General features: G+C 40.2%; 1 long non-coding RNA gene across 1 annotated transcript in view; it reads right to left on the bottom strand.

Moving 5' to 3' along the window:
- Positions 1 to 2,722, bottom strand: part of LOC149918388 (uncharacterized) — an 87,021-nt gene extending 84,299 nt beyond the window's left edge. Inside the window, exon 1 of the long non-coding RNA XR_016465415.1 lies at positions 2,600 to 2,722. This is a non-coding gene — a long non-coding RNA (uncharacterized LOC149918388). The remainder of the gene's footprint in view (positions 1 to 2,599) is intronic.
- Between the last annotated feature and the right edge of the window lie 11,631 nt (positions 2,723 to 14,353).

Raw genomic sequence — 14,353 nt, 5'->3', positions numbered from 1 at the left:
CGGCACTGTCAGAGCATGGGTGGGGTGGGAAAAAAAAAAAAAAAAGAAAGCTAAAAAAAAAAAAAGAAAAAAAGAAAAAAAAAAAAAAGAAAGTGAAGTTTATAAAGAGGAAAAAATAAGAACAGAAATCCTGCCAGGAATTCAGGAAATCACTCCTTCCTTGTTTCACTTATGAAGATCAAATAGTTCAGATTAAACATGAATCCCCTTGTGGAATACTGAAGACTCTACTAAAACTCAGGACAGCTAAGATGCTAAGAAGTCACAGAACTCTGCTCTAGTCTCTCAGATACTCATATAAGCAAGCAGCTTAGGTGAGAGGTTTTGAATCTGCAGGATCCACACTCCCTACAGACGGTCTATTAAGGAGAAACTGATTTGTGTGTACGCCTGCATTGCCACATCCAGGGCCCCTCTGTAAGCCTTTGGTACAGTGGGCTCCTCTGTAGGCCTCTCCACAGTAAAAGTAGAAAAAGCAACTGTGGATATAATTGCATCAAAGGTACTGCCACGTTTCAGGAAGATCTCACTCTCCCACAAAGGACATAAAAGACTGCTAACATCTTTTCCAACCTGCTGCACTGCAAAGGAAAATGATACAAACCATTCTGCACACAAGATAAGCTATTTCACTTAGTTCTGCAATGGATAAGACTGTGTTAACAGCTATGTCTGGCCTCAAGTTGGGAGGAATGACTTCTAGTCTTCGGAAAGGACCTTTTTATTGCCTGGTAACTTGGCCTTGCCCTCAGATCTAGTTTACAATTTCACTGCTTTAAATAACTTACTTTTCACTTTAACCTCAAAAACTTCATGTTTACCAAGTCCTGTAAGATCTACAAATCATGCTGACTCCTCTTTTAAAAAAACAAGTATTGCTCAAACAAATTAAGTTAACACAGTGTAAGCTGCCACAATGTGTGGCACAAGCCAAACCTGCTTTTTGAGTCCCATTCATGAAATGATCGCTCTGATTTTCTGTTGGGTCTCCCTAAGCTACATCATTTTTCTACCCTGGGTTTTCAAAAGACACAATTATCACTGAATAAGCACAGGAAAAAATTCAGGACCACACTTACACACAGCATATGTTTGCAAATATTAGTTCAACATTCTGATTTTATCAATATTAGTGACATCTCTGACTTGCTCCCAGTGGCCAAGCAAAGGAAAATTATTTTTTAAGAGAAGTCTGAAGTTAGGGAACACATTGTGCAGATGCATACAAGCCAGTACCTCCTCCACATATCCAAGTTTAGCAGGCAGAAATTTCAGTACCAGCTTGCAGAAGGTGGCTGCATTTAGGCTTTTTAAAGTGAAGCACAGGTAGACAAACGATTTTCATGTTAAGAAATTAAGGCTGACTCCATAAAATAAACCACTTACTGCTGCAGTTTACAGACATGTGAAGTCTCAAGAGGCCATTCAGATTCAACCCTGGGACTCTGCAAAACAGCCCAGCAGATTACTTCCAGCAGTCCCTTCATTAAGACACTAACTTTGGCTAATCTCAAGCTTGTCTTTCAGAATAAAAACCAACTTAAATTCAGAGATATCAAGGCTATGTCAACATGCCTTGCATAATACAGACCTGGGGCAGGCCACCAGAGCATGGCTCTACATCCACGGTATTAACAACGTGCTGCTCAGCTGCCACCCAATCCCTCATGTCATGCAGTATTTCCAGGAAAAATCATAGCCAACCCATTTGTCAGGGCACACTGCTTCAAGCTGACAGGACAGTCATGAATGAATTCAAGTCAACATGGGTATATCTGAAGAAATGCCCTATCCTGAAACCAGCTTATCCACACTGCATAGCTTCTGTGACTCCTTTCCTCATTCCCATCAAAAGGTACATCGATGAGGTCCCTCCTCACTGAGGGCACAGTCCCACAGATTAAGGAAATGCTAAGTGTAACACTGACTCAGGAGTGCATATTAGCCACTGCTGCCCTATTACAGCCAGTCATATGAACAGACGTGAGTTATGATAGCGTTTGGCCCACTTGTGAGTTTCATAGCTACAGATCGCTTTGTATTTGACTCTGCAGCTGCCTTCCACCTCCCACTCCCCCTTCTTTCCTGTCTTCACGTAAATCAAAAATCAATCAAACCTCGCTTAATCAGCAATAAATCAATCCCCTGGATCACTTGACTATAAAACAATGACCTTGTAGCTGCAAAGACAACGTATGTGAGTATGTGGATGACCAAAAGTAGAAGAGACAAAGAAGTATTTTTACGCGTCTATTTGCTGTAGCTCGCAAGTCTTTTAGTCCTGGCCACATCTGCACTCTGCAGAAGGGCTGCACCAATAGAAATTCTCATTTCCAAGAGTCACCCTCAAAGCATTACAGCCCTCTTCCCATGTTATTTTCATAGATTGCATTTATCACACTTTTTTTTTTTTTTTCCTGAGTACAAACGAGTACAATGTCAGAGGTAGACTGGAACTCTCAGGGCACACACACATACTACAGTCTGGTTTCAGACCATAACATCAGTAAAAAAAAAGAACAAAAAATTGCTCAACTTCTATCTACCTGCTTCCAAAACAAGAAAAATATCTCAAATTTTCTGCAAAGCCCAATATTACCTCTCCTGGAAGCCAGAAGGCATCCAAACTGTCTTCTTGCTTCCGTTGTTAGCCTTGTATTCCTTCAGAGCTTCTGCATTTGTTCAGGGGTTTTGTTGTTGTTGTTATCGTAAAACAGAAGCGTTACACAAGACAGAGAGCTTGACAGCTTTCCCACAATCCCCAGCATGTGGGAATAGCAAGTAACAAAGTGTTAACACCTGCCAACTGGTGGTTAGGTGTAAATGTCTCTGTTAACAACAAACACTGCTGCTAGCAGTCAGCAGAGCAAAGCAGCAAATCTGTTCCCTTCTCTAACGTGGAAAACACCAAACAATAACAACAACAACAACAAAAAAAGCACCTAATTGCTTGATTAAGATGTATCAGTGTTGTAAACTGCTGATCTAGAACATTGAATCTCTGACATTTGCTTCACTCTTGATTAAACAGAAATGTTGAAACCTAGCTGTTGTGCAGGCAGAGGCTCAGAGCACTGTGTACCACTCAGGGAATTGTGACAGTGAAACTTTCCACAGAGAAATTAAATGAAGGCCACCTCCTCTCAGCTGTTTCATAGAAGCATCAGTTGCTGAGACCCTCTGGCTAAGAAGGAAAAGGGATGGAAGATGAATGAGGAAGGGTTAGGAGCCAGGTAGCACCTTGCTTCCCTTCTCCCCGTGGCTAGCCTATTTATCACAAAATCTTGTGAAAAAGTCCAGCTTCTGCTCAGAAAAGTGATGCTAACAGCCCTGTCAGATCTGTCTCTTTATAAAGAGGATGTGTTGTATACTTTAAAAAATATTTTCAGTAGGTGATTTCCTAGACATTGATCTCTCACTGATTTGCATATGACTAATGTCTGAAGCCTAGGGCTGATAGCCTATTTGAGATTTGCCCTCAGTAGCCAACGTGCCTGTTTTATTGCCCTTTTCCCATGATATAATGTAAGGGAGAAGTGGGTCAACTTGCCAGTCTCACAGAAGCTACAGATTGCCAAATCAGAAACTCCATTAATCCACACTACCCACAGAAGCCCAGTGCTGCCCAGATGTTCCCCCTGCACACACGGGAAACCCCAGCTCAGCTGGGGAGGAACATTAATCCCAGTTGCCATCAGCCAGCATTTATTCAGTAATTGCTATCAGGAAAACAAATTATTCCATTGTGAAGATGGAGGTAACTTCACCTTTATATCTTTTCCATAAAGATATTATCTGAAATACCTCAGATAACAGCAGTACTCAGTTGGTCAGCTGATGTCAAGGAAAGGAGATAATTTTAACCTACTTTAGTTCCTCAATCTAGATCATGGGAGAGGAGGAGAGAAAGGCTTCTTTTGGTGGCAGTACCACTATATGTCAAAGAAATATGATACCAAGGCTTTCAATAATCAGCAGCGTGAAATGGAGGACACACGTTCTCCTTATTTCCTGAAGTATCTACTACAGGCAGAAAGTAGACAATGAGTCTACTGGCAAACCATTGTTTCTGTTCCAAGCAAACTGATTTCCAGAATTGCCACAGCAAAGGCTCTAACAACGTTAGATTAAGTTTCCCTGTAAATGCACCTATGGACAGAAAATGGACAAATAGTTTAGTTGGCCAAAAGTATCCTCCTCCACTAGGAATGGGTGAATGGGGTAATATACTGACCTGTCAGCATGAATATTGAGTTATTTACTGAACTGCATGTTTCCAAATGGCAGTGGGAAAATGCTTGGCTATCAGAGGCTTAGGATTACCTGCACCAAAACAGCATTAGAGGAAAAATTCCAAGTTTCATGTGATTATTCAGGCTCATCAGCTGCTGAATTTAGACTCTCAGTCACACGGTTTCCATGACTCAGCCGTTTGTTAGTCATCTTTTGCCCATTATATCTCAAGAAAGTTACAGATAGATAGCCATAATTAGAGAGGCAATCCCCTTCTTTCCGTCTCCTTGCTACCTTCTCTCTAGGTACCATGTTCTCTCCCTTCCTTATTTACCAGGGGTCATGTGCTAGTTCATTTTCCTTCCCTTCCAGACTAGATTTATTTCCTTGGAATCTCTCTCATTTTATGCTTTTGCAACAGTTTCTGTATCTTATCCCATGTGCCAAACACTCCAGATGAACTGATTTGCTTCAACTCTCCTTTTTCCAAAAATCTTGCCTCTGTCCTTGTCTCTTTTTTGGGCAGGTTTTATAAATGACAGCCCTTTGGGCTCCCACAGGATGTAACTGTGTGTTGTTCTTGCAGTCTACAAGCATAAGCCAAGAGAGCTTGGAAGTTTCTGTCTAAACTGTGGACCAGTTTTTCTAGTTTGTCCAGCACTCCATCTGTAAAGTTGACACTTCTGTGCTTCCCTCAGATCTACTGAGTGTTGCTGCTCAGCTACTTCTTTTCATTCTTATAAGTTGGTCCCTCCATGCATCACTCTGACAGCTCTCTCTCCTTCATCACATCAAATGGGTTTCTTGTTTTTGCCTTCCAGCCCACTATCTGCTCTCCTTGCTGTTCAGACAGTCAACTCCCACCATCCCTCTGCCAGTGATAACTGCATTGATTGCAAACAAGTCTTCTCTATACTCCATAGCAGATTTAGCAGCTTTGCAATTTTTTCTCACTCTTCATTTGATAAAGAACAGAGATCTCTGGACTAGCAATGGCAGAGGAATGATTGTCGTTGTTCAGCCTGAGCCAGTGAAGCTCTCATTCACTAGGTCACTCAACCAGGAAATGCTGGACTGAATTAACAGTGTCTGGCCTGGAGAAGGCAAAGGGGACCACTGTAACACAAATCTCACACTTATGCTCTGGGTACTGGGAAGCTGGAAGAGACTGGGATGGACAGGTACACATATGCCCTTCTCACACTCAGTACACTCTGCGTCTGTGGACGAGAGTCTCTTTTGCACAAAACTACTAATATTTACCTCCTTCAATGCTATAAACATCCCCCACACTAGCAGGTATAATGCCCTTCTAAACTCTTCCTGACTTACTTATTTGGTGGTGCAAGACATTGGCTTTGTTATTGGTTCATTCTTCCAAACACACACACATGTACAGTTTGTCTGACGATAACATCCTAATTTCTTGGGGCAGGACATCAGATGACAGCCCGTTGTACTTGGCACCCCTAGATCTTATAGCTCTGAACTTTATCCATTGTGCTTCTCTTTCAGTCAGCTTCAGACACACAAAGGTCTGTTAAAGAGTTGCAACTAATCAACACCTTTGAAAGTTTCCTTTCTGTACTGCAGCACTATTTCTGCAGCACAGGGGTAAAACTCCATGTGTCCTGTACCAGGTGCTGAGGATTCTGGAAATCTCTGATTTGGTTTGGTTGGTTTTATATGCTTTCCATACTGACATTTGCACGTTCTCGTGCTTAGTTTTGACACAAACAGGTTAATTATGCTTTCATCTTTCAGTTATATCCAAATTCATGAGCAAAAGTGACATCAGCATAGAGTTTTATCATTAGGTTAATGGCAGCCAACACAGAAGTATTTGCTACTGGGTATTTAGATGAACAGGAAGCAATTACAACTGGTATAATGTCAGTGTAAAGATGGAGAAAACTAGAGCACTCAAAACATACAGCCAACAAACAAAGCATCAGTAGGGATGGGTCAGGCACTTCATAGCCTGCTGTGTTCATCAGCTTCCCATGTATTCAATAGACTGAGTAGTACCAGTGTACAAAGTTGTGCTGTACAGCTATCTTGGAAGTAAACTACTCTCCCAGCAGCCTGCACTTTAGGAAACAGATCCCTTTCTTGTCAGCCTTCTAATAAAAGAGATGAGTGGTCCATTCTGTTCCACACCAATCTTAATAGCTTCCACTACAAGTTCTACTACTTTACTTAAAACAGGTACTGATTATTCATCTAATTGAATGGTAGCTGTGAAAAAAATAGTAATGCTGATGATGGCATGGATTGTTCAGATTAACTAAATAGATCAACATAAAGACAACATAAGGCACAAACATGTGAAAAGTGCTTTAGCACAGAAATCAGTGGTTTTGTCCATCTAGGATAGTTCTTTGCAGGGTTTAATGTTTTGGTGCTAGGCAAGACTTGTTTCTCTTCCTGTATACGTGCTCCAGTATTGCATTTTGATTTCCAGTGATGGGCATCACTCCCTTTTTACCCTTCACCAGTGATGTGCTTCGCTGTTGAAAATTAGATAATTGAATGATTAATAAAAAGGAACATTTTTGCTTGGTTCTAAAAATCACTCAAGTAAAAGGTATATAGCTTTACTCCCTGGAGTAAACCCAGGATTTCTCCAGTCTCTGCAATCAAAGCAGTCATTCAGAATGTTGAAGAGATATCTTGTTAGAGTTTGTCAGGACAGAGTTTGTCCTCAGGACCAAAGTTGTCCTGATCATAAGCACTAAGACCTAAAGAACAGACCTAAAATGTGCAACCACTTATCACCAATTTTTTGGGTTGCATGGTTTGCCAAAGGCATCTATGGCAAAGCTAAGTTTGACATCTGTGTGATCAGATTCATTGTAAACAAAAGACAAGATGAAGACAGACACTTCTTGTTTGTAGCTCCTTTATTGGCTTCTACTCTTCAGAACCTAAGATAATGTCTTACCTGAGACTGCCTCAACCATCAGTATGGACAGGCTACCTCTCCAGATCCCTCTCCGAACTGCTGTGCCATACTGTGTATTTCTGCATGCAAGAACACAGCCATTCACAGCAGCAGAGCTATGGGAATTCCAGCAGTGAACAAAGGGCCCTGTTAAAGAAGGGTCTTGGGGCTATTTGCATCTTTGGGGACTTGGATGCACTGCAGGGTGAGGCTGGGCCTCATTTTAAGAGAAGGCTCCAACCCACACCAGTGCCAAGAGGCTGACTAATGCAATTATTTCCTTGCAAAGCAGCATTTTTCATAGTGCTGATTCTTATTAAGAAAAAGGAACGGATTTGGAGCTCATATTTTGATCCAATGCCCAGGATTATTTGGAAATTCTTTTTCCTGGAATGAGACTTTTTATTCCAAATTTCTCCATGGTGGGGAGAGAGGGTTTCCTGGGCAGAATTAGAATAATGATTGCAGCCTGTATACAATCAGTTTTAACCACTGTGGAACTCCAAAAATGAATGTTATTGCTCAGTGGCTTCATTGAAAACAGAAGTATTATTTAACCAGAAGGATGGCAACGCATGGATATAGCTCATTATCATATTTTCTCCCTATTTGAAATGTCACATCGAGCATGTATCTTTCACGTCCACTACACTTTAATTAATTTGGACTGTGTTTAAATATATTACACAGCACGCTTTATTACAAAATTCTGACACATTCCCATTGATGAAAAGGAGCTTTCATTCAAACATGTAAATGGCAGAAGGAGTTACCCTCTCTAAACATTGTTTTAAATACAATAAGAATACCACATAATCTCTGTGTCAGCCTATTTTTTTTTTTTTTTTTTTGTAGCACAGAACATAGATAGCAAAACTAACATTACATACAAAGCTTGCTGTTTATTGAAGGGACAATGATGTTAGCATTATCATTCCAGGTCTAAATCTTAAACACTTACCTTATTTACATAATTGCAAGACAAACATATATTTTTCTCAATGGATGATTAAGATTCCAACAGTGTGATTGCCTAGGAATTAAAAAGTAGAATTGCAGGGTGTATGCCTGAGAACAAAACGGCTTGTTTTAACACAGCTGGTGCATCTTATCTTCTGTGCACTGTCAAACACAGTTCTTACAATGGATGGCTGTCCTCCTCCACCCAGGTGTCCGACAACGTAAAGGATTTATTTCATTTGCTGACCTTCCTCTGGACTAACTCCAAAATTTACTCCTGATTTGGGCTTGTTTAAGCAACTGAGAGAATGAAAGTAGTTTTTAAAATAACGTAACTTCAGTATTGCTTGAGTGGTAATCCTATGGTATAAGGCACTCTCTAAGGAATGAACAGGGATTTTTTAGAAGGTGTGACTGAGCAGGGCTTCAGCCAATACAACAGCATTAGAACAACTTTGCTGTCCTCTCTGTTGAGGTTCTTAACTGTCTTGGATTCACTTGATGATACATCTCATCCCTGCCTCCTTAGTGCAAATCGATCTCACTCTGTTACAGCAGTTCCTCTAGATCTCACCAAGCACTGATAATGGTTGTGTGAGAAAAGAATCTCCTTCCTCACTACTTGCACGCCTTTCAAAGGCTGCTCAAAGACAAGGCTGAGGAAGGAGATCTGCTCAGTTCAGAGCCAGCTGAGCTGCGTATCTCACACAGCAAGACTCTGCACCACATTACAATCAGTAGCAACAGCTTTCTCTAAAACATGTTCCAGGGACAGTTCCCTAAACCTTTGCTTCTTCATTCATACTCCAAAGAGGGCAGTAATCAAAGCTTTATTATCTGAATCATGCAATTTTTTTCTTCCTTCCCTCATCGCTTACCCTTCCCCAGCAGATTGCGTTTTTCCAGAATAATACCTCACATAATGCTTTTTGTCATGGAGAAGGTAATGCTGTGCAGCCCATTCACATCTGATCTCAAACTTCCCTATGTGTCCATGTGCAACAGTACTTGTGGAATATACCTGTCATCCCTTTGATAAAGGGAAACTGTTGGTCTGCTGATCTCTGTGCGAATGATGCCGTGAAAGTACAGCATGGATCTGTTCTGTGCCATTGGAGATTGTTTATCATCTTCTTTCATCCTGAGTATTCTCACCCCACATAACCCTTTCCTCAAGGAAACATTTCCACTAAGAAGAAAAATTTTCCCAGCAATTGAACAACAAGAAGAAAGTTGCATTTAAATACAACACATAATGTCTGTCTTTAAAAATCTGGATTGGTTTTATACTTAACTCATTCAGTGAATTGTAATAAGTGAATAAACATCATTTGGAGAAGAATAAAAAAAAGATAAGCATTGCTGGATCCAAAAGCACTTACTGCAACTCACTTTTTCCCACTTCTTCACTCCTTCAGAGCCAGGCATTATTATCCCCTTTTTTTGTGCTTTATATGTTTTCTTTTATTTGATGTCTGCATTAAAGGAACACTCCAGTGTAATATAAAAAGATACTATAATTGCTATGTCTAATTACAAAGAAGAGCTAACTGTCTAATATAAAAATATACAATAAAAAAGAATAATTAACAATCAGATCAAAAGCCACCAACTCAGCAACCTGATGAGGCAGGCTAGGAAGCACTACTCAGCTCTGCCATTAGAATATGGGGAAATGTATGAAGAGATGGGAAGTTCTGTTCCAATAAATTGGTTTAAACACCGCTTTTCTTTTTTGATTTCTTTCTAACTTCAAGAGCTTGCTTTTACTGGTTAATTGTTGGGCATTGTTGTTGTTATTATCTTTTTTTTTTTTCTTTTTTTTTTCCTGATTCCCTGGAGTAACAAATGTGAAATGGTATCATTTTGTTTGCTGGTGGGTAGGATCTTATGTTCTTTACACATGTAGATTTTCCATCAAAATCATCAGGAATTATAACAAGGCCAGTTTCCTTCTCTTGGCTCAAGTCAGTGAAGTATTCAGATGTGTACAGAGTGCAAGACTAAGTATGCAATTGACAGCTTCCATAGAGTTGCTGATCATTTAGAAGTGTTCCTGAAGAAATTTTTCTTCCCTTGGCCACATCAATCCCTTGCTAAGAGCAACAGTAAGACTATCCAGAGCTTTACCATCCAAAATTTCAATGGATTTGCTTTGCAGAGCTTTGAAAATTCAATGACAATTAATACAAGATGGTATTAAAGGCAGTTCATTGCTCTAGTACATATGCAAATGGATGGGAGTCTAATGTTCCATATTCCATTCTGAGACCCTGTTTAATCCTCCCTTCAACTTAGTTGGATTTGAAGGTAGAATGAACAATAGGAAAAGATGGAGCCATGGTAATTATTTTTTCAGATGACTTAAGCACTATCAACCCAGAGCCACCACCACAGTGACATAGCAGAATATACCTTGCAGCAAAAAAATAAATCAGAAACTTCTCTTTGGATCTCACGTGCAGGACCTCATGTACCCTTATTTTTGTGTGACACAGAAGAGCAGCAACAGCTTTTAGGGAAGACATCAACAGAAGTTTCACCAGCAAACACAGATATCTGAAGAGGCATATATGCTCATAGGCAGTATATCACCTATTCCCTTTAACCCCATATTTAAACCCACAAGCTATAGATAGATCTTGAGTAATGCAATTTTTTTCCCATATACTCATTAGATTTGCATGTTGTCTGTGTATTTAAGATACTTTCAGCACTGGGCATATGTTTACTAAAATCCAGATAATGATGCTATAATTATGAGACAGATAAACAGAACCATGCCAGAAAACATTGGTTGTTTTGGTTAACTTATTTTTATTCAGCTTTTGAATTTTAAATAAGTATCTTTTCTTAGCAGAGGAAAAAATGCAGGAGACAAATAATATATAATAATAATAATAATAATATAATGTAGAGGAGAACTAAAATCAAAGAGGGATTTCAGAAAGATGCTTGGGGAAAGAACAAGTTTACCTAATCACATATACCACGCCATAATTGCTCTTATTTCTCTGGGTTCAACAGTAGTGTTGAGAGCTGTAGTATTTGATTTCAGTTCTACTCTACAGTACCTCCTATTCAAAATAAAGAAGTGGATTAAGCTACTTTAGGTGTCCAAAATCTGATTGATATCAGCAGCCTAATGCAAAACCTTTTGCAAGTCTAAAAAAATTTGGTCCTTAATTTCAGTGAGTTTTAGAGCTAAGATTTCTTTCCTTCTAGTAGCTACCAGAAGTACCCTCATACCTGCTCACTACAGCTGAGTGTGTGAGATGACATGACTCTCTGTGACTTCCAGCTGCGTAGCCTACTGTATCAAAACCAAATCCAAGGTAGAGGAGATATAGATGTAACTTGAATTCAGTGTGCCCTCCCCATAACATAACTTTTAGAAGCAGAAGTCCTAGCTGCTCCCATATGAAATGAAACATCTTGCTGTTTACAAAAATATCAGGAAAAAAAAAAAATTGTAAATCCTCTTTGCCAAAATGCACAAGAAGTGAAAAGTATGTCAGTAAGAACAATAAAATAGAAATGGAAATAAACTGTGAATGGAAATATATTCTGGGGTTAAAGAAATAGAAAAGGAGAGGAGGGATAGACTCAGAGAACAGAATGTGTACAAGGTGGGTAGATAAAATCTAGGTTACTCTTCACCTTATAGATGAACATTTCTGAGCAGCAAAGGAAGACAAAGAACAGCCTTAATAACAGGGAGCACATGAAGGTCAAAAAACACATGGGTCTTAGAGACTCATTTACTGATTTAATCCAGCATTTTGAATTTACTGAAGCTTGAAAACAGACGTGCTGGAAACCATTAGAAAAGAATGCTGTGAAAGGCAAAGTATGAAGCAACTTGATATGTTCACTGATGACAGCATACAAGCAAGGAGACCTCCACCCAAGTCATTTTTACATCATTAGCCTGGATGGAATGAGGACATGTTTGAGATCTGAACACCAATGATCGCCACAGCCTGTGAGCAGAGAGATCTATAATTCTGATGAACCTTGGGAAGTCATAAAGAAAGTGGTATTTAGATAGCAATATCCTAAAAATCACAGAAATCTGGGACTAAACAGTAAGGAAAATTGGAAGGAGCAAATAAAGAAGTGGAAATCTAATGAAATCAGATGCCAGAATTTGGTGCCTAAAGACATTTGGTTTCTCAGTAACTTAGGAAAGCAATAAGGTTCAGTGTAAATCCTATTGAAACTTAGATTATTGCTTTTGCCACTGAGCTCATGTCTCGGTAGGGCTTTCTGCCTGAATCAGACTCTAATGTGAGACATTTTAATTGTGATTGCTGGGCCAGCAGTAAATGGTGAGCCTAAAGGGCTGGTAATACTTAAATCAAGGCAGTGAACTGGGAGGACAGGCAGAGCAGTGGGAAACACCAAAGAAGACAAGAAGTGACAAAGTAATGAGTTACCTGCAGTCAAGAAGGATGGTAATTGCTGGTAGAAACAAGTATAGCATGCCTCAAAGGAAAAGTTGATGACTTTCTGCTTTGAGATGGTTATTTTTTTTAAATGTATTTCCATAGACTGTTGGCCTTGTGATGGCCTGGCCTGATCTATCTCAGGACTGGCTTCAGTTTAGTTTCAGTAAATGAACACTGATGTAGCAAAGAACACAAGCTGGTGCTCAAGAAAAACCCGAACTTCTCCAAAAAAATCAAAATATACTTTTCTCTCTCTATTGTTTCCCCCTATATTAGAAATGCTGATTTGAGAAAGTAGAGTTTCATAACAAGGTTAAGCAAGTGAATCCAATCTTATTTTAAATGTAACTTCATGATTTTCATCTGTATCTCTTGCTTTGGATTCTTCCAGACAAATGAGTCATTGCAATACATTTCGAATCCTGCAGAGTTTAAGATACGTGCTCATTGTATCCTGTAGTAATGAAATACTTAAAAATAATCTTCCCTTCTATTTCAGACACTAAAATCTGTGCTGAACTATGAAGAAATCAGTTAAGTGAAGCAAAGAAGAAAAGGTGGCCAAACAGGTTCCTTCCTTATAAAAGGAGAATGCTTCTTTTTTCCCAATGGCCAAATACAGGCTTCTCCTTATTTCTTTCTAGAGCCAAACATACCAGGATTCACAAGCAAATTTAGCTGCAGCAGGAAACACTGCAAAAACTGTTTTCAAAATGACAGAGGTCAAAGAGACCTCTGAAAGTTGCCTAATCCAACATCCCTGCTCAAAGCAGGGGCAACTAGGGCAGGTGGCTTTAGTCAAGTTTTGAGTATCTCTGAAGATGGAGATCTATCAACTTCTCTGAGCAACTTGTTCCAGTTGAACCACCTGTACAGTATGAAAGTTCTCTCATGATCAAATGGAATTTCTTGTACCTCAACTTGGGCCCCTCGCCTCCTGTCCTTTTCTTAGGCACCACACAGAAGAGTCTTGCTCTGTCTTCTTTGTCTGCATCTCCTTCAGGCATTTAGACACATTGAAAAGACCCCCTCCAGGTCTCCTTGTGTAAATGAAGAGTCTTAGCTCCATCAGCCTCTATGTATATGTTGGATGTTCTAGTACCTCAGTCATCTTCATGCTCCTTTGACAAACTCCAGTACATCCGTATCACTCTTGCCCAGAACTGGACCCAGCACTCCAGATGACAATCACTAAGGCTGAGCAGCAGAGGGAAGGATCAGCTCTATTGACCTGCTGTTGTTGCTCTGCCTGGTAAAGCCCATAAGTACAAGTGCACATTCCTGGCTTCTGGTCAACTAGTCCTGGTCAATAAGCTCTTTCCAGTCCTGCTTTCTAATGGATTTACTATCAGACTGCCCTGGTACACAGGATTATTCCTTTCCAGGGGATGGAAGTGGTATTTTCCTTTGCTGACTTTTCCTTTGCCAAAGCAGGGAATTGCCTCAGCTAGTTGAGGGGTAGCTCTGTCACAGAGCAGCTGCTGGGCACCATTGTCATCCGCATGGCAGCAGCATTCTGACGTCACAGGGGCAGAGCTGGGAGCAGCAGGGTCACCCACTGTGTGTATAAATCCTGCTACTAGAGAGCACAGCAACACAGGAGTAGCACCAACAGGATGGGCAATCCAGGTATGGGGCATCAGAATGGCATGGTGCGGTTTGCACTGGGCAGACAAGCAGGGAGGGTGAGGAGGGATAGTATTTGTGTTCACTCAGGAGACCAGCTCATCAATCTGCTGCCTCCCAGACAACAAATCCAGACATG

The sequence above is a fragment of the Phasianus colchicus genome, chromosome 3, assembly GCF_987193195.1.
Source record: "Phasianus colchicus chromosome 3, bPhaCol1.hap1.1, whole genome shotgun sequence".
NCBI lineage: Eukaryota > Metazoa > Chordata > Aves > Galliformes > Phasianidae > Phasianus > Phasianus colchicus.
The sequence above is the reverse complement of the archived record's forward strand: the minus strand, read 5'-3'. Positions and strand labels throughout refer to the sequence as shown.